We start from the raw sequence: 26204 nt of genomic DNA on the forward strand, positions 1-26204 counted from the left end.
GAGAGGGGGGGGGGGAAGAGGGGGGAGGGGGAGAGAGAGAGAGAGAGAGAGAGAGAGAGAGAGAGAGAGAGAGGGGGGGGAGATACAGAGATACAGAGAGACAGAGAGAGAGAGCTAACCTGTTCATCGGAGATGAAGCTTTTGCATTCAGTAAGCATTTACTGAGACCCTTTGGAGGAACAATTCTAACTGTGGACAAAAGAATATTTATTGGATGTACAGAGCAATAAGTTATGTCGCGTGTGCCTTTGGTATTCTCACTAATAAGTTGCGCATATTTCACCAGGTCATTAATGTTCAACATACTACACTGTCATTATTGTAAATACCTAGACCGTATTACATAATTAATTCCTTGAAAGAGACGGATACGGCGATACGTACAGAGTTATAAGTGTTATCGCACGACTGAACCATATGAGGACCGACTGCAAACAATGGGAGAAATGTTTCTGTAAATATTTAGTGTCTGTAGTCGGAAGTGTGCCATGACAAATGAAAAAATATGAACATAATTTAATAAACGGTAGCTAAGCTCTGGAATAAACATTAAATTAGTGTGTTAGTACAGTAATTCTTTTTATCATGAATATAAATGCAGTACCTATAAATAAATGATAAAATTAGTCAAAATTTATCTACGAAATGCGTGTGTGTCCTTGTCATCAGGAGTTTCAAATTCTGGGAGTAGTCCAACGCAAGCTTCATGCCAGGCACCTTTCGTAGCGTTTCTATTTTTGTGGATGTCAAGATATTTTCCCCACAGCGCAGGATGGGCTTGCTTAAGTCTATTCAAAGTTTCTATCAGTATTTTTCCATTATTTAAAGAAACGTAATAGATAATATAAACGGAAATGCAACAACACACACTGGACGGCAACTGACCGCTAACCGCACGATTTAAAATCGCCCACTATGAATGCGGACACGCACAGGACACTATCGGTCACCGTGATTGCGGAGGCAGTGGACAGCTCCTACCCGGCACGGTTACGGCATTTTGCTGTCACTGTGTAATGTTTAAGTGGCCATGCTCTTCTTCACTCTGTTGAAAGACTGTCGCCGTTCGATCTTTTACCGCACAGTAAAATGGTACAGTGAGTGCCTGGCTAGCTCAGTCGGTAGGGCATGGGCCTCCATCTCTGGGTCGTCGGTTCGAGCCTCTTGCTGAGCGAGTATTTTAATTTCTTCGACATTATCTCAAAAATCAGCACCGAATACAATAGGTTAGATACGAATAACGTGGATACATATTTAGTAGGAAATCGATTTTGAAACTAGTATTGGGAACTACCGAATGGAGACAGTCGATTCACTCGGTTAATGGAAAACAATCGTCTGAATGAAAACAGTCGATGCAGTCCGAGTATTTGCATATATCGAACAAAATGTGCGGAAAAAATGCGTTTCGCTTTTGAATGAACGTTACCATCATTGGTCACAGTATTATGTGTTGTCTAGGCATTACTGTCACCAACCAACAATCACATCCAAAACAAAAAGCATGAGAACACTAACTTGTACATAATATTATTTTACACCTTTGCAATTGCACAGCACAGTTGGTTCAAATGGCTCTGAGCACTATGGGACTCAACTTCTGAGGTCATTAGTCCCCTAGAACTTAGAACTAGTTAAACCTAACTAACCTAAGGACATCACAAACATCCATGCCCGAGGCAGGATTCGAACCTGCGACCGTAGCGGTCTTGCGGTTCCAGACTGCAGCGCCTTTAACCGCACGGCCACTTCGGCCGGCCACAGCACAGTACTTAATGGTGAACTAATAGATTAATAATTTTAATATAGGATGTACACAAAATGATATTCACAGAAATAAACGCAGTGACCAATGTCTCATCTGGATCTCTACGAGCCAGCGTGCTAGATAGTGAGATAACTGTCATCACATTCGTCAAATGGAGCGTTTCAGCGGGCATTCAACTCATCTGAGTTTCCGTTTTTGTTAAATACTGATATTCATGAGGAAAAAGCATGTTATTAGTATAAAATGACGTAATTAATCATTTAAGACAATTTCCAGGAAACAGTCAAATGCCCCATTTTATCTCCGAAACGTAACGGCAGCATTTACAGGCGCCAGTTGTGCAAGTTTCCTCCAGGACTGCCGTTCAAACATCCAACCTTTGTGTGCAGCATTTCGCCGACTTGTCTACTTAGTCTTTTCACGCTTCACAGGTAGCCCAATGGTGAGGTATGAAGGGTCAGAGCGCGGTAAACAGCTGAGCGTTCCGCAGCTGCTTCGCACTCTCGAAATAAGTCAGTTACGCAAACAGCAGATTTAGACTAAGAACCACTGCACATGACACAAACAATTATTTCAGGAGCGCTCAACTAAATTCCGGAGGGTCGCGCATTCTACCTTCCGTTTACATCACATTGCGACAAAGCTGCTGACGCCTGTGGACGGTAATTCGCGCATGCAGCCAGCTAGAGGCAAACAGGTTCTGAACCTGACGTAACGCGGGGCAACTGTGAAGGATCCGCGACTCACTCGCGTTTAACCCATTCTGCCACTGTGTACTTGCATCTCTAACATTCCATGTCGAATAGAAAAAATTCGTTCGGTGCTGTTTCGAATAGACGTGCTTTGTTCAACATTATGACCATGTCGTACGAAAGGAGCTATGACTGTGTTCCAACGTAACACGTCCGCTGGACCTAATATTTCGCTCACAATGAAGGTTGAAAGTGTTCTTACCATTAAAGCAGTTTGTTTAAATATCGACAAAGAGCAATGTCGAATTTTAAGTTGCCTTTTTTTTTTTTTTTTTTTTTTTTTTTAACAAAGTACGCGTTTGTCACGAAATGAAGGTATTTCATATCACTCACCATATTTTTCGCATTGTGCCTACGTGATTGTTAGGGCGACTTACCTCTAAGAGTATCGCGATCTCTAATGACTGTCACACACTGAACATTTTACACTATTATGTACTGCGTAACGAAAATTCAAATATTGAATATCTTTTTATTGTTCATTTTTATATGTAATTTTCTGCATTTTAGATCTGACGATTGCCTGTCAATGTGCCGAAACCGGTAATCAATTAAGAAATTTGCCATCTTGACGTAGGATTTTTATCCACACGTTTCAAATTCTATGGCCAGCCAACACAGTTAATTTCTAAAACGCCTGGCTTTACGCGGTTTTGAACGGACATAGACATACCAACGACATGACATGCTCTCAAAATGCCATCAGCTCAGCGGAAGGGCGAATTTAGAGAAATGTTATGCTCTGAGACACTACTTGTAGGCATTATGAGAAAACGCGTTTGTATTTCGTAACTTGATTAAGTACGGTTCTGTGAAATGAACTGCTCCAGTATCTCTGTTTCACAAATATTCATCAGTAACATCGGCCTCTCTGTTAGCCCGTCTTCTCAAAGTTTATTTGCGACTGAAGACTTTCACTCATGCGCGTTTAACAAACGCAAGCTGCTGGGACACAGCGACCGTTGGAATTAATATCTGTGGATGCTCGTGCGTCTGATGACCCAAACGAGTGAATGAAATAATACGCAACCTGTAATTCTTATCTGTAAATTTATTACCTATATTAATGTAAAATGATACGGATTTTGAAAAAGCTAGTATGTTACTCGTAGTTATAGTCGACCCAAACGGATCAGCACTTTTTACCATCTCATACATGTCCGCAAATCATCATATGATGTACGTCGGAAGTACAAAGTGAACCAGATTAGTTTTTCTCTTTTCTGTTTTCAATTCGTTGTTGATAGACGAAAAATACCCCAACTACAATTTTATCGTAATACAAGAGGTATACAGAAAGAAGCAGCCCCCTTTGCAGCTTCTCTATCTCTTCAGATAGACAACTTAGGTGAGAGTGAGAACAGACAAAACGTGAAGTACCTGACCGACTAAGGATTTTGTAATGAACCAACAATGTGGATGGGTAACACTTCTCGGCTTAGAATTCTCGGTCTGGCATTTGGCTTCCCCGTAGCTATAAATGTGGCTATTTCACCTTTAACCTCTCTTGGCTGGCTGGCAGGCAGGCAGGCAGGCAGACAGACAGACCGACGCGCGGTCATTCCTGGATACTTAACACTTGCGAGTTATCCCAGTGACCGGTCGGCGAACGTTTACTCAAACGACATTCCTCCTTTCGCCTTTTTATCACGTGCATTACACTGTGCTTAAGATCGACTGCCATTCTTCGGATCAGGCGTTTATGCGCCTCCAAGGGCGCCACGTTATACATCAGTTCTCTGTCTGCAAACGAAGTCAGATATTCACAGACGTTATCTGCTACGTCATTTTGATACACTATGAACACAGAAGGACCTAACCACACATCCTTTATTTAGCTAGCCGCCACTTTCACTTCAGACGATGTGTCTCTGTTAAGGAAACTGTACATCTTTGGCTGCTTTCAATTATGCAATCACTTGGTCAATAATAATAGTTAAAAGCGAAAAACTGTCCTTGATACAGGCAGAACCTACCCAAAAACAAATTTGCAAGCAAACACGGACACAAGAGTTCGGCCATCAAGATTAATAACACAATCGCAGTGTTCAAAGCCCAGAATAGATAAAAATTTTGCCACTGTTAAAAAGTGTTTGTACCAAACGCTATGACTGAGCGCGATTTCCTTTCATACGTAAAGCAAACCCAGGCAGAGAGAAACCTTGCAGGCAAGATATTTGTACCACACGTTACATTTTGGACGGCCGGTAAACAGTTGTGTTAACCACACAGTGGAGGAGCCATAGCTTGGGGCGTATGCATCATAAAACTATTCATTCATGTCTTATCACGGTAGATGTATTTTTTGTAGAACACAGTACTAATCCGTTCAGCTGGCGCGAGACCTGTGGTTGGAGAGCCCCGCCGACTGAGAGGCTCGCCGTATTAGGAGCCCGCGAGTTAGCACGCGGCCGGCGGAGCGAGGATACACCCCGCATCTCGTGGGAAGGCACACAGGCTGCAGCCTGCATTAGCATAGTGTTTGAACACGACACTAGCTTCCAGAAAACGTATGGTGTGCTATGTTAAACAACGTGTACGACAATTTTTATTGTATTGTATTAATCAGCAAAACGTTTATACAGACCGTGGTTAATTAAAAAACGACTAAAAATTTATCACCTTCGCTAACAACCTTAAGGTTGGTTTGAAATCACCACTGAATTGCTTGAGGTGGTGTACAGTCTTTCTATGGCCACTGTAGTGACTGACCTAGCCAGTTAATAGTAGGACCTGTTACATTTATTACAAGAACAATAAGAAATTTTTAAGGAAAGAGAGGTACACAGCAATTAATCACTCCTCCATTAGATTTTTTTTATAAAACTAATGGAATTGCTTCTCCTCCCTTATAGTCTATGGTCGCTGTGCACCACAGTTCCTTATGGAATCACAGTTGGTTAACTAATTTTTAAAATAGGTAGCCAGATACTTGTGTGAATGAATCAATTCATAGAATTCCTTTGGACTGAAAACATTACCCCATATTAAATAATTTATTTTTAATACTTTCGTTATGCGATTCATGCGTCACTTGCACAAAGTCTCGCAGTGACATGAGCCGAATCGATTTTCGTGCTATTTAAAGGAACTCATGTTTAAATGTGACTGCATATTGGTCGTTTAAAGGCAAGCTTATACAACAGTTACAATGAAATTCCTAAAGAAACTGGAAATTTAAAAATAAAAATTCCTCTATGGAAGCCGAAGTGAGTTACTAAGGGAAATTCCCCATCGCACCTTCTTCAGATTTAGCGCTACGATGGCCCAGTGGAAGCCCGTCCAAAACTGTACGAGATCAAGCATGAAAACGGGAAGGTGTACTGAGCTGTAAAAAAAAAAAAAATAAATAAATAAATAAATAAAAATTCAAGGTGTTGGACTGCCAAGTGGTTTAGTTTATATTTTTCGCAACGTTATGAACCGTCTGTCCTGTCACAGAAATGTAAGTTCATAGTCTTGGCAGTTGTACTATACACTGTTAACAGAATGGAGAGATACCACAGACATTCCACACAGAAATGAAAACAAATAAATGGGTGTGAACTATGTTACAACAAAGGAATTCTCGAGGCAAAACTTCCAAAACGGAACGCAACTTCCGAAACATTAAAAACATACGTTTCGACACAGCATAGAGAACCTGTGTGACTGTGAAACTTTTGCGTTCATTCGTTGCAGCTTATGCGACAAAATATTATGTTTTCCTCATTTCCTTGAGAGTGATCACATTCAATCCATACGAACACCTAAATCGGGAAAAGAGGCATATCTCACTCACTTACCAGAGTAGCTGCGCAGAATCAATTGTAATTCTAGGTTCTTACCTTACACCTCGCTGTTGGAAACGGACATTACACCACGACACAGAAATTTGAATACAGCGAACAGCTGGGGAAAAAATTTGCATGAGGGAGGTGTGAACACGGCTCACCCACTTGGCAGTCCAACACCAAGACTAACACGACGCCGTTGCTGTTTTAGGCCGCTCTATAGCGCAGTTCTTGTTCTTGGTCCGTTCGCTGCTTCTGTTTTGCTTCTTTTTCACAGTTCAGTATAATTTCTTCCTGTTTTCATGCTTGATCTGTGTTAGTTTTTGACGGACTGTCCGGACTGTCACCACCAAATTTGAGTGCGGGTGCGATGTGGAGTTCCCCTTGTAGAAAGGTTATCTTCGTGCAAAATGTAGCTTTCACGTTTATCAGGCTTCTAAATTAACTGATTAAATCATTTCATAGCTCGGTGTGCAAGTATCGGTTTACAAATACGAAGCTTTTAGTCCTTACATGGCCATAGGGTTTCTTCTCTCGCTTTTTGTTCCTTTTAATCTGTGGCAAAAATTTGTACATCCAAGAAATGGCGAGGTGCACCGTGATTCTGTGTATGTTACGCTGTAGTCCCCTGTAATAGATCACCTCAGCTCAATGGCGTGCCATATATAATAGAATGAAGCTTAGTGAATCACTGTGGTTTTCTAATCAACCTTTGTTTTGAGAACCGCTTTACCTCAAAGATTTTTGTGGATGAACTTATGTTTAATGTTACGGGCTAAGTAAAATGGCTCTCCAATTAGGCAACGGGCTACATGATGATTCTGACTGAGCATAGTTCTTCCTTACTACAAGAATTGGGGGGAGGGGGGCGGGAGGAGGAGGGGGGCGGGAGGAGGAGGGGGGCGGGAGGAGGAGGGGGGCGGGAGGAGGAGGGGGGCGGGAGGAGGAGGGGGGCGGGAGGAGGAGGGGGGCGGGAGGAGGAGGGGGGTGGGAGGAGGAGGGTGGCGGGAGGAGGAGGGTGGCGGGAGGAGGAGGGTGGCGGGAGGAGGAGGGTGGCGGGAGGAGGAGGGTGGCGGGAGGAGGAGGGTGGCGGGAGGAGGAGGGTGGCGGGAGGAGGAGGGTGGCGGGAGGAGGAGGGTGGCGGGAGGAGGAGGGTGGCGGGAGGAGGAGGGTGGCGGGAGGAGGAGGGTGGCGGGAGGAGGAGGGTGGCGGGAGGAGGAGGGTGGCGGGAGGAGGAGGGTGGCGGGAGGAGGAGGGTGGCGGGAGGAGGAGGGTGGCGGGAGGAGGAGGGTGGCGGGAGGAGGAGGGTGGCGGGAGGAGGAGGGTGGGAGGAGGAGGGTGGGAGGAGGAGGGTGGAAGGAGGGGTGGAAGGAGGGGTGGAAGGAGGGGTGGAAGGAGGGGTGGAAGGAGGGGTGGAAACAGTTTTTTTAAGTATAATTACTACGGAAAATTATTCCACTGGACATAACCGAAAAATGATAGTTTTAAAATAGTCAGCCTGTGTGAGATCTATTAAATTAAATTCTCATCAATAAATACACCCAAAAATTGTAGACTTTTGCTCATACAAATTTCACTACGGCATTGAACCCTTCGACGTACAGAACTGTTTAAACCACGGTATTTTTAAAAACAAAATATCATGGGTGGAGGGGGGGTGGGAGGGGGAAAGGACAAATAATTCTATGGGACGTCCGTGGCTCTTGGTCTAATGGTTAGTGTCGCTGTATCCTGGTGTCGATTCACTCTCGAGTTGCCGAAAGGGCATCAAATCGACTTGCCCGGCCGAGCATCCCCAGACACGGTCTCTGGGCTAATAATGCCATACATCCTCGCCAGTAATGTCATACAATCATTTCCATTTTTCTGTATGATGCTATATTTAGGATCTCGTGTACTACTCACCGGGTATTATGATTTATTATAGTATTTGAATAATCTGCAGAATGAACTCTTACTGTTCGTGTATTAAATGGAATGAAAATAAGTAGATTAGAAAACGTTAACCAAAGACCAAATCTTCAGAAATCAATAAACCATCAAATAATATTTTCATTAATTGTGAAATCAGCTATCTGTCGGTAAATCTATTTTTCAAAAAAATGTTGTGATTGACAGTTGATGTCTTCCGACTTAATATAAAATACATACAAAGGATTTTTGCTATTTTATGTTTTTCAAGTACAGTGAGTGAGTGAGTGTGTAAATGAACTTTTCTGTTGAGAAAGTCTTTAGAAATTCGAATTCAGCTATACGAAATCAACAGATTGGTTACTACACACAGAGAATCACTTCCTTTTTTAAAAAAATGTCGGCACACAAACTTGTCATTAATTGCTGAAATAATTGTTCTTTCATGTGAGCAGGATTAAGGTTACAACGACATTTCATTCTCTCTAAAACGACATTTCAGTCTCTCTAAAAATGCTGCAAGTGATATATTACACAGAGTAAATCCGAATTTCAATAAGGTTTAAAAGATTTTTCAGGAATATTTTCGGAGTATTATCGTGAGAGTCCCCTGTGGTCTTCTGTGGCTCGTTGCAGAGTACTGGCATTTCTTTTAATTTCTTACTCTCTTCACTCTTGTATCTGTGTTGCGTTGAAAATAACTGTACAACAATCTAACTGTAGGTATTATGTGCTGTTTCTCTTGCTTGGAAACCAACTTGGTCCATCCACTCTTATCACTTACTGTTGAGAACAGTAAATGACCACTTTATTGTTCTTTACTACTAAAAACCAGTCTTGATCACGATTTATTTATTAAGGTGACCGGTTTCGACCACCACTGTGGTCATCTTCAGATCATTGAGTAGGAACCTCTTTCTGCTGGAGAATCACACTAGAATAACAGTAGTGATTTTCCAGCAGAAAGAGGTTCCTACTCAATGGTCTGAAGATGACCACAGTAGTGGTCGAAACCGGTCACCTTAATAAATAAATCGTGATCAAGATTGTTTTTAATAGTAAATGTTTGTAACACATTGATCACTGTCACTCCTATAATGTATTCAAAAGTAATTACGTTACTCTTCGCCGCCCCTTTTTTTTTTGCCAAATCACTGCTGTAAATGCTAATTCAACATATACATTCCCAGCGTTGGACGTTTCTTGGTTCGTGCCGGCCATATCTGCCGATAGCTCCGCCGCACGGTCCTGCTGTCAGTTGTTAAAGATGGCGGTTGTGCTTCATTCATCAATGGCGTTACAGGAAGGAAGTGTAATTCGTTTTCTATGGAGCAAGGGATCAACGCCGATCGAGATCTACAGGGAAACGCAGCCCACGTATGGGAAAACTGTCTCGCTTTGAGAACTGTGAGGTGGTGGTGGTGGTGGTGGTGGTGTGAGGTCGATGAAGGCTTAGAAGTCTTCCGTGACAATGAGCGGCCTAGGAGGCCGCGTTCGTCGCTTATTGACATTTCCCGCGTGGATGCAATGGTGAAAGCAGATCGGTGTGAGCACATCGGGGTCATTTCCCGGGAGTTTGGCATATCATATGGGAATGCTTTCGACATCGTTCACGGTTCATGTCGGTGGGTGCCTAAACAGTTGGATGACATGATGAAAGGCAAGCGAATCATGTCTTCATTGAACCATCTGGAACGGTACTCCAAGGACGATGCAGGTTTCCTGGTCCGCATAGTTAATGGTGATGAAACGTGGGTGCTTCATTTCACGCCGGAATCCAAGCAGCACAGCATGGTGTGGAAACATCCGGGTTCGTCTGTGAGAAAAAATTCCGTTCAGCGCCATCTGTTGGAAAAGTGATGGTAACGGCCTTCTGGATTTCATTCCACAAGGTGTAATCATCAATGCCGACACTTATTGTTCCACACCTACCATCAGGCGAAGGGGCCGAGAGATTTTCGATGTGGACAACGTGATTCTGCTCCACGACAATGCGAGACTACAGGTGGCAATCAGAACTGCCGGACAGCTCCGGGAATTTCGCTGGGAGATTCTGGACCACCCACCGCATAGTCCAGACCTCGCCCGTAGTGATTTCCACATTTTCGGACCGCTCAAGAAGTACCTGGCAGCACAGCGATTCACAAGTAAACAAGCCAAAAGAGCAGTCCGACGGTGATAACACAGCCAACCGGGCGAATTCTACCGCCGAGGCATCTCAAATTTAGTGCTGCGGTGGGACAAATGTGTGAACCTGTATGGGGACCATGTGGAAAAACAGTGTACGGTACGTGGAATAGGATGCGTATTTGTCATTACCTGTATGTACCTTACTTTGGATAATAAATGTGTGAACCTGTATGGGGACCATGTGGAAAAACAGTGTACGATACGTGGAATAGGATGCGTATTTGTCATTACCTGTATGTACCTTACTTTGGATAATAAAAAAAATATGGGCAAAGACTTTCTGATTTGCCCTTGTATGGGCTATAGACCAACTCACCTTTTTTGCAACACTAAGAAAATGAATCGTCTCTCTTTTATATACGAAACCATATGTTCCTGCTATCCGTTCCCCCCTCCCGCAAGTTCTTGTGCATCAAAGAAGTTCAGTTTTTTTCCTTCACTAGGTCGCAAAAATCTAACCAAACAACGTAGCTCGGTGAAGTTTAAAATTGTTGGAAGCAAAATGAAGTCGGTATGGGCTTTTTAATCTGCATCAAACTGTGATTCACAAAAAACCACACGTCTGGCGCTTTAGGAGAAGGAAGTGCTGAACTATGGTCATCGGTCCGAATTGGAATATTTTTTTTTAGTAATAACCAGAAATATCAATGTTACAAGAGTAAGAATTATTAGCATTGTTTCTTGGTTTCAAATAATTGAATAGCAATTGTAAAAGCTAAATCACCTTTTGATATCAACACATCCATAGCATGTCTTATGTGGCGCCCTAGAATTATCCTGATCACGTTTATTTCTAAAGAATGGGAAATATACTTTTTTAATGTTTCTTAATCACAGATTCACCGTAAATAAACTGTCAGGATGGTTTTTACAATCACTATTAACAATTGTACTGAACATATGCAGTAAAAGGCAGGAATGCATGACCACAGAAAGCAGTCCTCTTCCTCCAGAATCACCGAGCGAGGTGGCGCAGTGGTTAGCACACTGGACTCGCATTCGGGAGGACTACGGTTCAATCCCGTCTCCGGCCATCCTCATTTAGGCTTTCCGTGATTTCCCTAAATCGCTTCAGGCAAATGCCGGGATGGTTCCTTTGAAAGGGCACGGCCGATTTCCTTCCCCATCCTTCCCTCACCCGAGCCTGCGCTCCGTCTCTAATGACCTCGTTGTCGACGGGACGTTAAACACTAATCTCCTCCTCCTCCTCCTCCTCCTCCAGAATTATGTCTGTGATCGTTCCTGCATGTCGAGTTCATGTTTGTGTCGTCTACTGGATTCACTGTTTTCCACTGTCGGGCCCTAGAGTTTTCTGAAGTATTGTCTCTTAATTCTACATTGTCGATCAAACTTCCACTGCTTACAGAATACATCCTGCGCCATACAGAGCCTCTGGTCGTATTGAAGTGCCTAGAGATCTGGGGGAGAACCTGAAAAAATTCTGATCCTATAAAAAATCGCTGAGCGAGTCTAAGTCTTCCAACCATCACTCCTTGACCAGTCTGGTTTGGTAGTTGAAGAAAGCAAAAGGAAGGACGAAGTTTTAAATTCCACGTTTAAGAAATCGTTGGGAGAGGAGAAGAGTACAAACGAGCCGTCGTTTGACCCTCGTACAGAGTTCCGTGTAAATGACAGAGTAACAAGCATCGTGGCGTAGAGAAACAACTGAGAAGGAGTTTAAAACAAATAAATCGCCAGGTGCGGATGGAATCCCATTTCGGTCAGACCTCTTAATTAGTTTCTATTTATCACGAGCCTCTCGACCAGCGCGAAGTACCAAGCGCCTGGAAAAAAACGTAGGTGACTCCTGTATATAAGGATAAAGAACGGACCCACATAATTACAGACCAATATCCTTAACATATGTTTGCTGCAGAATTCAGGAGCATATTCTGAGTTCGAATATAATAAATTTCCTAGAGACCGAAAAGTTCATTTCCACGAATCAGCACGGCTTTAGAAAGCAACGCTTGTGTGAAACCCAATTTTCTCTCTTCTTCCATTATATACAGCAAACAATGGATGAAAGGCAACAGGTTGATTCCGTATTTCTAGATTGCCAAAAAGCATCCGGCACAGTACCCCACTGCAGACTGTTAAAGGTACGTGTATACGGAATAGGCTCCCAGATATGATTGGCTCGAAGACTTCGTAAGTAATAGAACCCAGTATGTTGTACTAGACGGACAGTGTTCATCGAAGACAGGCGTGACTGTAGGTTGATACTATGTGACCCAACAAAATTTCCAGTTGGTGTGATGAATGGCAGCTGGCTTTTGATGTAGAAAAATTTAAGTTAATTCAGATGAGTAAGAAAAGCGAACCTGTAATGTTCGGGTACAGCATTAGTAGTGTCCTGCTTGACACGGTCAATTCGTTTAAATATCTGGGCGTAACGTTGCGAAGCAATATGAAATGAAACTAGCATGCGAGGACTGTGTTACGGAAGGCGACTGGTCGACTTCGATTTATTGGGAGAATTTTAAGAAAGTGTGGTCGTCTGTAAGGACACCGCATATAAGACGCTAGTGCGACTTATTATTGAGTATTACTGGAGTGCCTGGGATCCACACCACGTCGGGTTGAAAGAAGCACTCTAAGCAACTCAGAGACGAGCTGCTACGTTTGTTACCGGTATGGTCGGTCAACATGCAAGTGACGAATATGCTTCGGGGGCTTACGTGGTAGACTTGGCCACTGTTTCTATGTTCCGATACAGTGTATCGATAGTGGAACTGTTTCAGTGTTTCGGAACGGCTGTGGTTCACTGTTTCGAAACAGTGGTGTTTCATTCCGCCCCTGTCTCGGATAACCGCACCAGATTCGATCTCGAGCCAGACACAGAAACTGTATCGTTGTTTCAAAATAAGGCTGTTTCAGTCCACCTGCGCTTGGAACGGACTAATTGTATCGAAACAGTGATGTTTCATTCCGCTCTGTGTCGTACGAGATTCGGGCTCGGCACAGATACTGAAACACAACATAACACTTAATGAAACACTTTCAAGAGTGGCGAAATATTTTTGACAAGCAATAGAATGAAGCTTAGAATATCCGAAAATAAAGCTTCGTTTCTAGCTGACTGTCCTATTACGAAATGGCGTAACACCTGCTTTATAAACACTAACCAAACAATAAAACAACGCATACTATTCACATTCAAAATAATAAATACGTGAAAATCATTCGATTAAATTACACTTTTTTTAAATAACATACGCTTCTCTTTTCATGTACAGTAATCGTATTAAGAAACGCAAGTAAGCCTACAACATTTTGAATAAAAAAAGGCGTAGAGTGACAGTTATTAGACATATACATAAATTTGATGTAGGTATAATTGCAAGCAATCTGTTTGACATATCACTGATAGTGTAGCGGTGAACGGGAAGGGCTGGGAAACATGGTGACTTTAGTAACGGTTCGAAACACCATGAAAGACAAAATTTTTTTCTGTTATATTTTGTTATTTATTCGAATTATTTGGCGTTATTTGTGAGTCTATAGTCACTGTGCCTATTATCCACAATGATTCCCTTTGTGTGCATGGAAATTAGCAGGGTGGGTATATTACCCACACTAACGGAATGTGGGAATCCCAGTAGCATATCCGTTGTTTCTGCAGTTTGCTCCTACCTCCAGTTCCGTTCGTGGTGGTTCTTCTGTCTTTAGCTATGGCTGTCCTCAGCCAATTGAAAAGTATGAAAGTCACACGACACGAAAGCAGTGCATTTGCTGCAGGAAATACGAAACTGCCAAGACGCCCAAGTAATAGATTCATACTTTCTGCGAAATGATTGGCGCTCTCGCACCTCATTTGTGTTTATATGGACATACTTATACAGTAGACATTCAAGATGATAAAATGTGTAGGTTTATTAGATTACAAAACACAAACTGTCTCACTGTTTCGAAACATTACATTGTACAGTTTCGTTTGTTTCGAAACAGTTAAGTGTTTCAGTTTGCCCATCTCTATTACGTGGGAATCCCTGGAGGGAAGAAAACATTCATTTCGAAGAATACTACCGAGAAAGTTTAGAATATCTGTATTTGAAGCTGCCTGTAGAATGGTCTTACTGCCGCGAAAATATCGTTGACGTAGGACCACAAAGGTAAGATACGAGAAATTACGACTCATACGGAGGCATATACATAGTCATTTTCCCTCGCTTTACCTGCGAGTTTGACAGGAGAGGAAACGACTAGTTGTGCTACAGGGCACCCTCCGCCATGCACCGTGACGTTCCTTGCGGAGGATGTATGTAATTATGTAGAGAATGTATCTTAGAATTAACTGATGTTTTCTTCTTTTAGGCACTTTTGGTTAGTTCATATGCTGTCTCCGTTTTTCTGATTCGTTATGCGAAGAGTTCTTGTCAGGTCTGTTTGGCTCTATACACTCACACATATACCATTTCGTCCATTTCATTTCACCTTCTCACGTTTTGTTAAGAAGTTCTGTTCTCGAAGGAGGTCTGGCTTTTCTGCTCGGGTCTTTATTTCATTGATTTAGTCTCTAGCGAGTCTTAAGAAACTGTGACGTTGTTTGCAAAGACTGTAACAGCCCAATTACACACATCGAAAGAAGTTTTGCATCACCTTGGTTCCGAGAGTTTCGGAACCTGTACAGAAAATTGGAATAGAGATTAACATAAACATCATCTCCGCCCTTTTTATTGCTCAAGAAAACCACACATTGCATGTTGTACCACCAGACAGCGTGAGCTTCAGAGGTGGTGGTCCATATTGCTGTACACACCGGTACCTCTAATACCCAGTAGCACATCCTCTTGCTCTGATGCATGCCTGTATTCGTAGTGACATACTATCCAAAAGTTCATCAAGGCACTGTTGGTCTAGATTCCCCATTCCTCAACGGCGATTCGGCGTAGATCCCTCAGAGTGGTTGGTGGGTCACGTCGTCCATAAACAGCCCTTTTCAATCTATCCCAGGCATGTTCGATAGGGTTCATGTCTGGAGATCATGCTGGCCACTCTAGTCGAGCGATGTCGTTATCCTGAAGGAAGTCATGCACGAGATGTGCACGACGGGGGCACAAATTGTCGTCCATGAAGAAGAGTGCCTTGCCATTGTGGTTGCACTATCAGTCGGAGAATGGCATTCGTGTATCGTACAGCCGTTACGGCGCCTTCCATGACCACCAGCGGCGTACGTCGGCCCCAAATAATGCATGCCCCCCAAAACAACTGGGAACTTCCACCTTGCTGCACTCGCTGGACAGTGTGTCTAAGGCGTTCACAGCCTGACTGGATTGCCTCCAAACAAGTCTCCGACGATTGCCTCGTTGGAGGCATATGCGACACTCATCGGTGAAGAGAACGTGATGCCAATCCAGAGCGGTCCATTAGGCATCTGCACTAAAAGCATTGTTCAACATGGTGGCGTTGCTGTCAGGGTTCTGCAACTAAAAAATGGGGGTTCCCATTTGAAATTTTAATGTTGCCTCCCACCCTGCTGGGGTGGCGGGCTAATTTTAGCACCAGCAGATGTCCCCCTCGAAAATAATCAACTTTTGATTCTACTAATTTTTTGGTGTGAAGCTTATTTTTCGAGTTATTCTGATTTGTCAGCTTAAAATTTACACCCTATATACCCACATCGGAGTAGCGCTACGTTGCATATACTCTGCAGCAACACCTCCAAACGAACTTTTTGATCGCCCCCTTATTTTTGACCGGCTCTTCGTATCCTTTTACAGTGGCCTCATCGACAATTACGTACGTAACGGCGTTGATCTGACCATCGGGAGAGTCCTACGATTATAATTTCCGTTAGAGTTTATCTTCGGTTTTGAGTCGAAGATGTTGATTTCGCCCAAATACGATCATTGATTCTTCTGATCACGCCATGAAACAAAACTCTGCGTTTGCATGCTGTGTCCGTAATTTTTTCTATTTTACATCTGTTATTTAGATTATTAGGTACCCAATTTTTATAATTTAGATCCATATATCGTGTAAGATCTTTCTGCCTTGGATTTCTAAGTCCGCTGGCAAACATCTCTCAGATGTAGTAAGACATTCGGATGCACAAATTTTGACAGTTGTAATGATGAATTTTTGCACGTAAAGGAAAGTACTTTTTTGTAACTGGTTCATGTTGTTTGGCAAGTTATTTATATTTTCTTGGCTCTTGCTTTTAAAGTTTCTTGTTATTATAAGTTTCCCTTTATTACAATATTCTTTACAGCAGCCTATAACAGCATGTCTTAACAGAATGCGTTCATATAATTGATTTGCCTCTATGGCCAATGAATCCACTACATTCAATGCTGATGCTTAATTACTTTCGATCTTCTGCAGGAAACTCAAAGTAATGACATCGAAGACATGGACTGGGACTACAGATGGGTGGCGCTCGATGGAAATGCGGGTCAGCCAGGAAGCGTGCCGACAGACTCCACACATTTGCGATAAATACTGTGTCCGGATGGCGCAGTGGTTAACGTAACTGCCCAGTAAATACAAGATCCCGTGTTCGAGTCCCCGTCCGGGACACATTTTCACTCGTTGCCGCTGATTCCGTGTGGAAGTCCCAACGTAGCTGACCCTTTCCTTTCTCCCCTCCACCTCCAAGTTACATATTATGATCACCGGTTTCTTTCAAACTTCGATCACTTTTAAATAAAAACAGAACTGTGCGCACCTTCCATAAGCAAACACATCAGTGAATTGTGGACCTACATTAGGGTCATATCTCAAATCATACAAGTCATGTCAACCTGCGGTCATGAATTTCTCTGGAAAAAATATTTATTAGACCTCTGTGTTATAACTGTTAAGAAATAAAGTGGTTTCGTTTTATCTTAATTTTGAAAATAACCCTTAAACAGAGGAGAACAAGAAGTATGTAACTAACAAACCAAGAGCACTGAAGACCTAGCAGATGTTTTGCGTTAAAGCCCCCCTCTTAGTGTATTCAAATTTAGTTGACAGCCAGACACTTCCGGGTTTCCTTTAACTTAAAATGTAAGACGAAAATACGAAATTTAAGTTAATTTTTCCACTTAAATTTTCCCAGTTAAAAAAGACAAAGAACGTTACCTTTTCTGTCACGTTAGAAATGCGGAGACCACAGTATAAATAAAAAGACTTTGCAGTGAGCCACTTCATTTCTACTGTGTATGACAATCAGTGGTGAGTGGAACAGGTAAGTGTCTCTAATGAGCTACAACATATAAACGTCTCCTTTACGACATCTCATGGTCCTGCTAATGCTTACAAATGGCCATCATCAGTGTACAGTTCCCATTTTACAAGTACTGCTCTTGTTGGACCATCCTTGTCTGTATGCCAATTAAGCTCCGCTATACAAGTTCAATGAGAAACAGATAAAAAAAAATGAACTCTTATGAACAGTGCAGTGTTGATTGTTACATTATAGGCAGTTTTAATTCATGGAAAGTCATGAAGTAAAATCGTGACAGAATACAATAATAATTTGTGAATAATATTATAAAAAGTAAAATGTGTACAAATATTCTGCATCTCATTTTTGTTATAAAAAGCTTTTGACGAAAATTATGAATGGTTTTCTCAATCATTTATAATGTTGTAAAGTAATTATTCTGATTCAGAAATACCAGTTTCGTCTGACATTTACTTACATCAGCGCCCAATTTAAAATATTAAGTGTCCATGCTTTTTTTGACCTTGAGAGTAGAGCTAGGTCTACCTAAAAATTCTCTCACGTTTTGTACAGACAAATATTGCCACCCTGATCGTACATTCCGTAAGTACAGTGACGAACTAACATGTCATGAAATTTTTAGAACGTTTAGGAAGGGGGTTTTGGAGAAAATAATTTCTAAAGAACCAAAAAATTTCAGATTCTTTCATGTTCACGCACAAATATTTTGACAGTTTAATAATTTCATGCATTAATGTCTTAGCTGACAGTTATCACTCCTTCCACTTTATCATTTCTCAAGACAGTTAACATCCTGTGATTATTCATATATTCGCCGGCCGCGGTGGTCTAGCGGTTCTAGGCGCTCAGTCCGAAACCGCGCGACTGCTACGGTCGCAGATTCGAATCCTGCCTCGGGCATGGATGTGTGTGATGTCCTTAGGTTAGTTAGGTTTAAGTAGTTGTAAGTTCTAGGGGACTGATGACCACAGATGTTAAGTCCCATAGTGCTCAGAGCCATTTGAACCATTATTCATATATTCAAAACATAATTTTGAAATTCGCAAAAAGCTACAAACTTTTCTAATTTATTTTTCCAAAAAATGGAAGGAAGTGAGTATGTATTAATCATATCTCATAGTATTGAGAAAAAAGTATTTTTTTAAAAAATAAATTCAGATCTCTACCACTATCGGTTTCTTTATAACAATATTTCAATTTTCCCTTTCGTTACGACATTTTCAAAAATACTCTCTTTTAGAGATGTCTGTAGCGTTTTCACGAATCATAAGAAAAACAAAATACTGTAGTTTTTAAAAGGTATCATGTGGAACATATATTTTTCACAGCAAACTTTGAAATAGTGATGTGACACATTCAGTTTTGATATGTAAGATTTGAGGTGAAATGGCACATTACTGATTTATAGAAGCTACCGCAACAGAAAGAACTAACAAGTTATTCTGCAACAACAATTGATCAGAAGATTTTCGAAATTTGAGTGAAACCAGTAATCGTTATCACGCAAATGTTACAAAGACAGCAATCAATAAAATTAGGACGATCACTTGTCGCAGATCTATACTCCACTTGACACCAAGTCAAGTTTTCATCAATCTCCGCTTTGTTAATCCGAGGAAACGAAGAAAAACTTTTAATATTGCTGAAGAAATATTTTTTTAAGATCAAGAACCTTTGAATAAAGCTAATATTTATTTCTGTAGTATGTGCTCAAGTTTTTCCTATCACATTTGTCATATCCACCTTTTAAGAGGTATTTGTTTTGACATTATCATAAACATGAACTTAGCCTAAGAGGAACTTTGTAAACACGTTATATCATAAAAACAGACAGGAATGCAGACGTCGAAGACGAGGGTACCCTCAGACACGCCTGCAGCACGGATTGCACCTGATGAGCGCAAGCGTTTCTTCTACCCGAACGCGGCGCCTACCTTTGGGAACGGAGAGAGTGCGTGGCGCGGCACCTCAGGCGTCGAGGAGGCGGCGGCGACAGCGGCGCGCCCGGGTCCGGCAGTGGGCGGAGCGCTAACAAGGAAGGAAGCCGGGCCTCCCACGTGCTCGCCGCTCGGGCAGCAGCCAGCGCGGCTCAAGTGCCGCGGCAAGTAGAGCACGGGCGAAGAAGCTGCGCGGCCTACAGCAATTAGCGTTGAAACCGACACTCCATTCGCGGCGTGCCAGCGCGGCCCAACAGGAAAAACAGCGCCGACGTATGCCGTTCAGACAGTCCGACACAATACTCGGATGTACGACTTAAAATTCATCCAAACTCTTTCGGCTGCACTGGTAAATTTATATAACACTAGTAAACTTTAATCACCATGAAAAATAATTATTCTCCACATTTGTTGATTTTAGACTTACAAATACATAAAAATTTAGCAGCGTTATTCACTGCTATTCCCAAATAGTACAGACCGACATGTATTTCATTGTTATGCTGGAGGAAACTCTTCGTGAGTTATGGATTAAGAATATTAATAGGACAATTTCGAACAGTTGGTGTCGTCGCATTGCACATGAGTAAAATCGATTATCTTCATAGCATACAGAATCTAAGAACACATGGCTTTTCGACTGTTTTCGTAACTTCTTATGCACTTACATTTGTATACAAATATTTAATTGCTACCTGTTACGAATTTCCACTACTTTAATGTATATCTTAGTAATTCCCTGGCTATCTTTCATGATGTTTTACTTTGCATGATATATAAAGCTCTTTCTATCTATTTGGGTGCTCAGCAGACTTTTCTGTGGTGGTGGTGGTGGTCTTGCTGTGGTTATCACCACATGGACACTTCCTGTTTTCCTTTTGTTTGTGCGCACAGTGCTCTACTAGTGATTCAATATGGCAGTATTTCTGGCCACATTTTTGGTTACGACAGTTTTGATAGATATCCCCTAGATCGATAGTGACATGCACTTGAGATGCCTTTCTTTGATTAGTACCTATGTCTTTTTAAATTACCGGTTTTCACCTTTGAGTGGTTTGGTTTGTATGTTTATACAACAGTCGGCAAACGATGGTTGAAGTGATCGTTATAGTAAGCAGGTACATGTGTTATTTTGTATCTTGTGTGGTTACTTCAGTTATGATTCCTTTCGTTTGTTACTTCCTATGTATTATTTCTTTCGAACAGAAATCTACGTGGACCAGTATTTGAATGCTGGCCCCTGTTTTGACCAGAACCGAGGTGGGATCTTCCTACAAGTCGGTCATTGTAATCTTTCGTCCGTATGTTGTTTTTCACGTGTTTTTTTTAAATGTAAATTTCAAGTAGAATGAGTAGAGTTTCATTAACAGTATGTACTTTCACAGAATTTTGTTTCTCGATTGTAGTTCTTTCTTTTTCGGTAGCAGTATGGTGAGTACGATTATGAGTAAGGATGGTAGATCTTTAGGTAGCTGCATTCGAATTCCATTTCATGTAATTAGGGAGGCAGCAATGACTGCAGATGAAATACTTTGGTACATATTCCCCTTGCAACAGTCGTACGTTCTGACAATATATAAGCATTTGAGGCTGTCTATATATATATATATATATATAATCATTTAGTTACTCACTTATTCGTGTGTGTGTACCCACTCACACGGTATAATACCACTAATTCGGTTGAACTTTACCTATAGTATTTGACATGTATTGACCATACTGCTGCCACGAGTTGTTACATATTATTTCCCTCATTCCTGTAAGCAGTAACTGTGAGTAGTAATGACATGTCCTCAAGCGTTAATGGTTCCTTAAGGTTGTGGCGATCCCAGGGGGCTTGTTAGACCTTTCTACCGGTAGATTCCACTACTTTACGCAACAGCTAACCTACCGGTTACCGACAAAAAATTATATGCTAATTTTATGCTAATTTTTTTGCAACAGTACGGGTTGAGTCCCTAGCAGTCTGTCTGGGTGCGAGTATGCCTGTGCTGCTCGGTTTTCAATAGTCAATTTTTGCTTCGGGCATTCACACTTTTACGTTGCCCAGCTTCGACATAACACAGCTATGCCCCTATTTTACAAGAAAACGGGTCACGTACTTCAAATGTGCTTTTGGTTTAGTGCTCTTGTGAATTGCAGATTTGTAAGACTTTACCGTCTATGAAACGTCTATGGGTATAGTACTGCACATGCAACAGAGGGACGTATGTTCCCGCCCGATACTCAGATAGTCTGGAATGCTACTTTTTGAGGATTTTCAACGGATATCAGTTTGATGACTTTATTTGACATGTGACTTTTCATGCTTTCCCAACGGATCTGTTGCAAATACGCTTCTCGGGTTTGCCGCCGGATCGTATTGTGTAAATCGCAACTGCTCGACATCATCACGTGGTGGTAGCTGCTGCTGTCACTGGGGCTTGTTTCCCAAGTATGGCTGAAGACTAATGTATGACGGACTGGAAGTTTACATTCATGATCATTCTGGTCACTGTTAATTAAAATGGGGGTCTACTTCACATTTGCCTGTATATTACATTACATCAACATAGTTTCCTGGTTATGACTCTGTACTGAGTGCAACGCTTTCGTGTGTACTCTACATATGAGACACCAATCTCACGAGTACTCTTTTTTTCATTACCTGGGTTTCCATAGGTGTACTGGTATCATTGTTGTCTATACACAGGGCCTGAAGATGACGTAATAAATCGCCGAAACTGGTAGACAAATATAGTAAGTTTGGAAATCAGACGGCTGAAAGGTGTTTAATTTGACATCCAACACGTTCAACTGTTCTTCCAAGTCCTTCGCTGTCTGACGGAATTACAATGTCATCGGCACACTTAATTCATTTTTTTTAATTCTCCTCCATTAACTTAAACTCCGTCCCATTTTTCCTGCTTGCTCAAGAGGCATATCGAATGATATCGGGGATAGGGTACAACCCAGTCTCATACCTTTCTCAACCACTACTTCTTTTTCATGCCCTTCAACATATTTAACTGTCGTCTGGTTTCTGCGTAAGTTGTACCTAATCTTCCGTTTCCTTTATTGTTCCCCTGCCACCTCCAGGATTTCAAAGACTGTACTCCAGTTACTTTCAGAAACTGTACAGATAATATTAAACTATGTTCGCCCCTCCTTCTAAGAGAAGTTTTAGGGTTATGTACTGCGTCGTGCATTACTAAATGTCTTCGAAACCCAATATGATCTTCGCCAACGGTGGCTTCTACCAAAATTTCCGTTCTGTACATAATTCGTGTTTTATTCAGCTGATAGTTCGTTAATAGTCACACCTGTCAGTAGCCGCTCTTTTTGGAAATGGAATTATTACATCTTCTTGAAGTCTGAGGGTGTCTTGCACACCAGGTGGAATAATTTTGTCATGGCTGAGTCTCAAACGGTATCAGAAGTACTGAGGAAATGTCTACTATACGGGCCTTTTCTTGGTTTGGATCTTTCAGCATTCTGTCAAATTCTTCTCGCAGCATTATATATCCCGTTTTACCTGCTTCTACTTCCTCTTCTATAACACAACCTTGAAGTTTTTCTCCTTTCTACAGCCCCTCAACATATTTATTACTTATACCTTCCACATTTCTCTTCTTTGCTTCGTTCTAGTTTTCCATCTGAGCTCTTAACACTCACGCAGCTGCTTCTCTTTTCTCCAAAGACCTCTTTACCTTTCCGCGAGTTATACATGCTTCTAGAGACTTGCATTTGCACTGACTTTTAACACGGCCAACGAAAGTGCATATTTTTCGAAATCTTTTTCTGAACTTCACACTTAATAAAACAACTAATAAAACATTATTTAATAGCATGGTAGCTCTGCTCTTTGCAAAGAAAGTAAGCCAGCCTAACATCGTTACAGTAGGCCCATTGCTGAAATCTATTCAAGGCTCTTATCATCCCAACTATCCCTATCACACTGTAACGGCCACCTGCACGTCTCACCTTTTACAGCGCGATGTTGAACAGAACTGGTGAGAGTGGATCGCCTTGTCTCAGGCCAATGTAATAACGACGCTACATTCAAAGTTTGATTTTAGCAGTCTTCTGTCTCTTATGACTAGTTACCAAGTAATATCACATAATAAGTTGTCAATTACTGAATCGAGAGGCACACAACTTTCAGACTTCTAACCTGCCTGACTACAGATTTTCTGTACATGGGGATGAAGATGTACTACTGCACGCATTTAAGAATGTTGAAAGATAGCGAGGAAGTTTGTAATCGCAGAATTAGCTATGGCAAAAGGGCAAAACCAGCATGCTACAACTTCATAGATTTGTCCTACAACGACCAAGTATAGTGTCGCTATACGGCAAGTAAGGTTACCTGCCACGCAACCCTTCCCAAAGGGCACAGTTGCCTTAGTGGCTTGATGGTAATATTTCACGATGACCTTATTACGGAATGATAAATGGTAGATGGTTTCATTTAATGGGTGTCAATTGGCTGTTATTTGTTATTACGTCAGATTGCATCTAGACATTTCGTGCTGGGACAGGCAAGCAGAAGCATTTAGATAATACCGTAGTAGCTGTTTGAATGCTACGGAACAGAAATCAGGGACACATGGTACTAAGCGCGCGCGCGCACGCACGCACGCACACACACACACACACACACACACACACACACACACACACACACACACACACACACACACACACGCACACAAAATTGTCGTCATTAAATCTTGGCGACTTAACATTAAGCTCTTGGGGCGCAAGCGCGACACAATTAGGATCCTTATCTCTTCCTTGTCCCACTATGAGCGTCCAGGGGACCAAAAACTGTACTCTCGTGTCCTCGGTAGGTAGAAAGTAAAATCCCACTATCCCTTCAACAACACTATTTAGCTGCAGTTTTCGGAGGAAGAATAGAGATTTTCCTGTCCGATTCATGATTTGAGAATGATTAACAACGAACTTTATCCACATGTCATTGGAAATTTAACTTTAAGTGTTATTGCAGGAGATTGGTCTACGTGTCATCTTCGAATTATGTATGTACGGAGTATCAACTGTGTGATAGCTACAGTTGAACACGCATTCATCCGTTAATTTAACATCGTTCGCAACAATTTAATCTCACTTTCTTTACTATGTAGGATGCTAACCGAAGATAAGCGCAACGGAAACAGCCTATTGTATCTCTTAGGCTTTCTAATACTTATTCCATGTAGGGATACATTTCCTCTTACAAGGGCACTCTTATCAAACGACTGGGTACCCCTTCGTGCTGATGTACTTGTCGGCACTCAGCCTGGAGCATTATAAAATAACGTTATAGAATGAATTTTCATGAAAATTCAACGTACATTATCCTGGATTCAGTATACAAAGTTTTTACCTGTACATACTGACTCATTTAAAAACTTATCACTTGGGAGAGAAATCGAAATACGCAATGGTTCGATAAGGCTACAGTTGAAGTCTCGTTATACGTCCGGTTAAGACACACACTGATTTTCTTCCCCGCAACAACTGGTAGTATTCTTATACCCCGTCCAATACTCTACATTCATTCCAGGATATGCTGTACCAACTTCGTCCACGGCAGTAATAAAATTTGTGCGTGGAGTTAATACAAACTGATAAATTACAAATGGGAATGTCGTGAATAAGTTTTTTTCGCGTACACTTATGCACTCGAATAAGTCAGTTTGCTCAAAAGAGAACGACAAAAATATTATCTCCTCCATGGACAGCAGCTTATTGACTTGCACACAGTTTAGTTACTTATCTCCGAGATGAATAAAGCTGATTTTGCAGGAAACTTAAATTTTATTTTTACGGCACTAATGGTTGGCTTTGGTGGCTGCTGGTTAGTGCATCTATCCCGTTTCAATACAGAATGAGTGACTTATTTCCGTGAGATTAATATCACAGATGTAAACTGTCAGCATGTTAATGATGCAACCAGGCAACAAGGAAATTGTACTGAGAACCATAAAGAAGCCAAACGTTTTATGCGCTCCATGTGGTCCAGTCTTAGGGCAGGATTGCAAGAAACACATGTCATCCATCTTAAAAAGGAACTCGGCAAGAATCGTCCGCTATCGAGAAAATGCTCTGTTTGAACTATGAGAAAATGATGCCACTGTTGTCTTATCTGATATGTGTCTGAGTCAGGTAAGTAGCCATGTTGTCTGTAAATAGTGTGGGCATGAGCGACACTCATGAGCGTGCTATTTAAAACGTACTTGCGAGCCGCGGCGCATCTTGCTATTCCGGGCCCGCGCTTTGAATGAATCACCAACGGTCAGGCGAGCGAGCTGCTTCCTCATGTTTCGCGGTCGAAGCGAAGGTCGCTCCTGACCAACGCACAATTCGCTGTGGTATCCAAAAAAGGTGTGCTCAGAGTACTTTAAAATGTTTCTCTAAGTATTGCTACGAATCGCTAAAGTTAAGGAATGTACAATGTTGACCAAAATTATCCGGACAACCTTAAGCGACGCGGAATTGACAACTAGATGTCACGAGTGGCAGACCCGCAAGTACAAAAGGAGCGCAGAATTATTGTGCTGTCAGTAGATAAGTCTGTGACTTCGAACCTTGGCTATTCATTGTATCTCATGTGAGTAACAAATACATGGGGGACATTTCACCCCTTCTATAGCTGTCCAAGTCGACTGTGCGTGATGTGATTGTTATGTGGAAACGCGACGAAACAACCAC

The 26204-nt window shown here is 41.8% G+C and overlaps 1 protein-coding gene and 1 pseudogene across 2 annotated transcripts in view; one reads left to right on the forward strand and one right to left on the reverse strand.

The window, feature by feature from the left end:
• LOC126415935 (protein spitz-like) overlaps positions 1–26204 on the reverse strand; it is a 496935-nt gene that overhangs the window by 238671 nt on the left and 232060 nt on the right. The window lies entirely within an intron of this gene.
• Positions 9472–19677, forward strand: LOC126455521 (uncharacterized; annotated as a pseudogene).

Source organism: Schistocerca serialis, chromosome 1 (genome assembly GCF_023864345.2).
Source record: "Schistocerca serialis cubense isolate TAMUIC-IGC-003099 chromosome 1, iqSchSeri2.2, whole genome shotgun sequence".
Lineage (NCBI taxonomy): Eukaryota > Metazoa > Arthropoda > Insecta > Orthoptera > Acrididae > Schistocerca > Schistocerca serialis.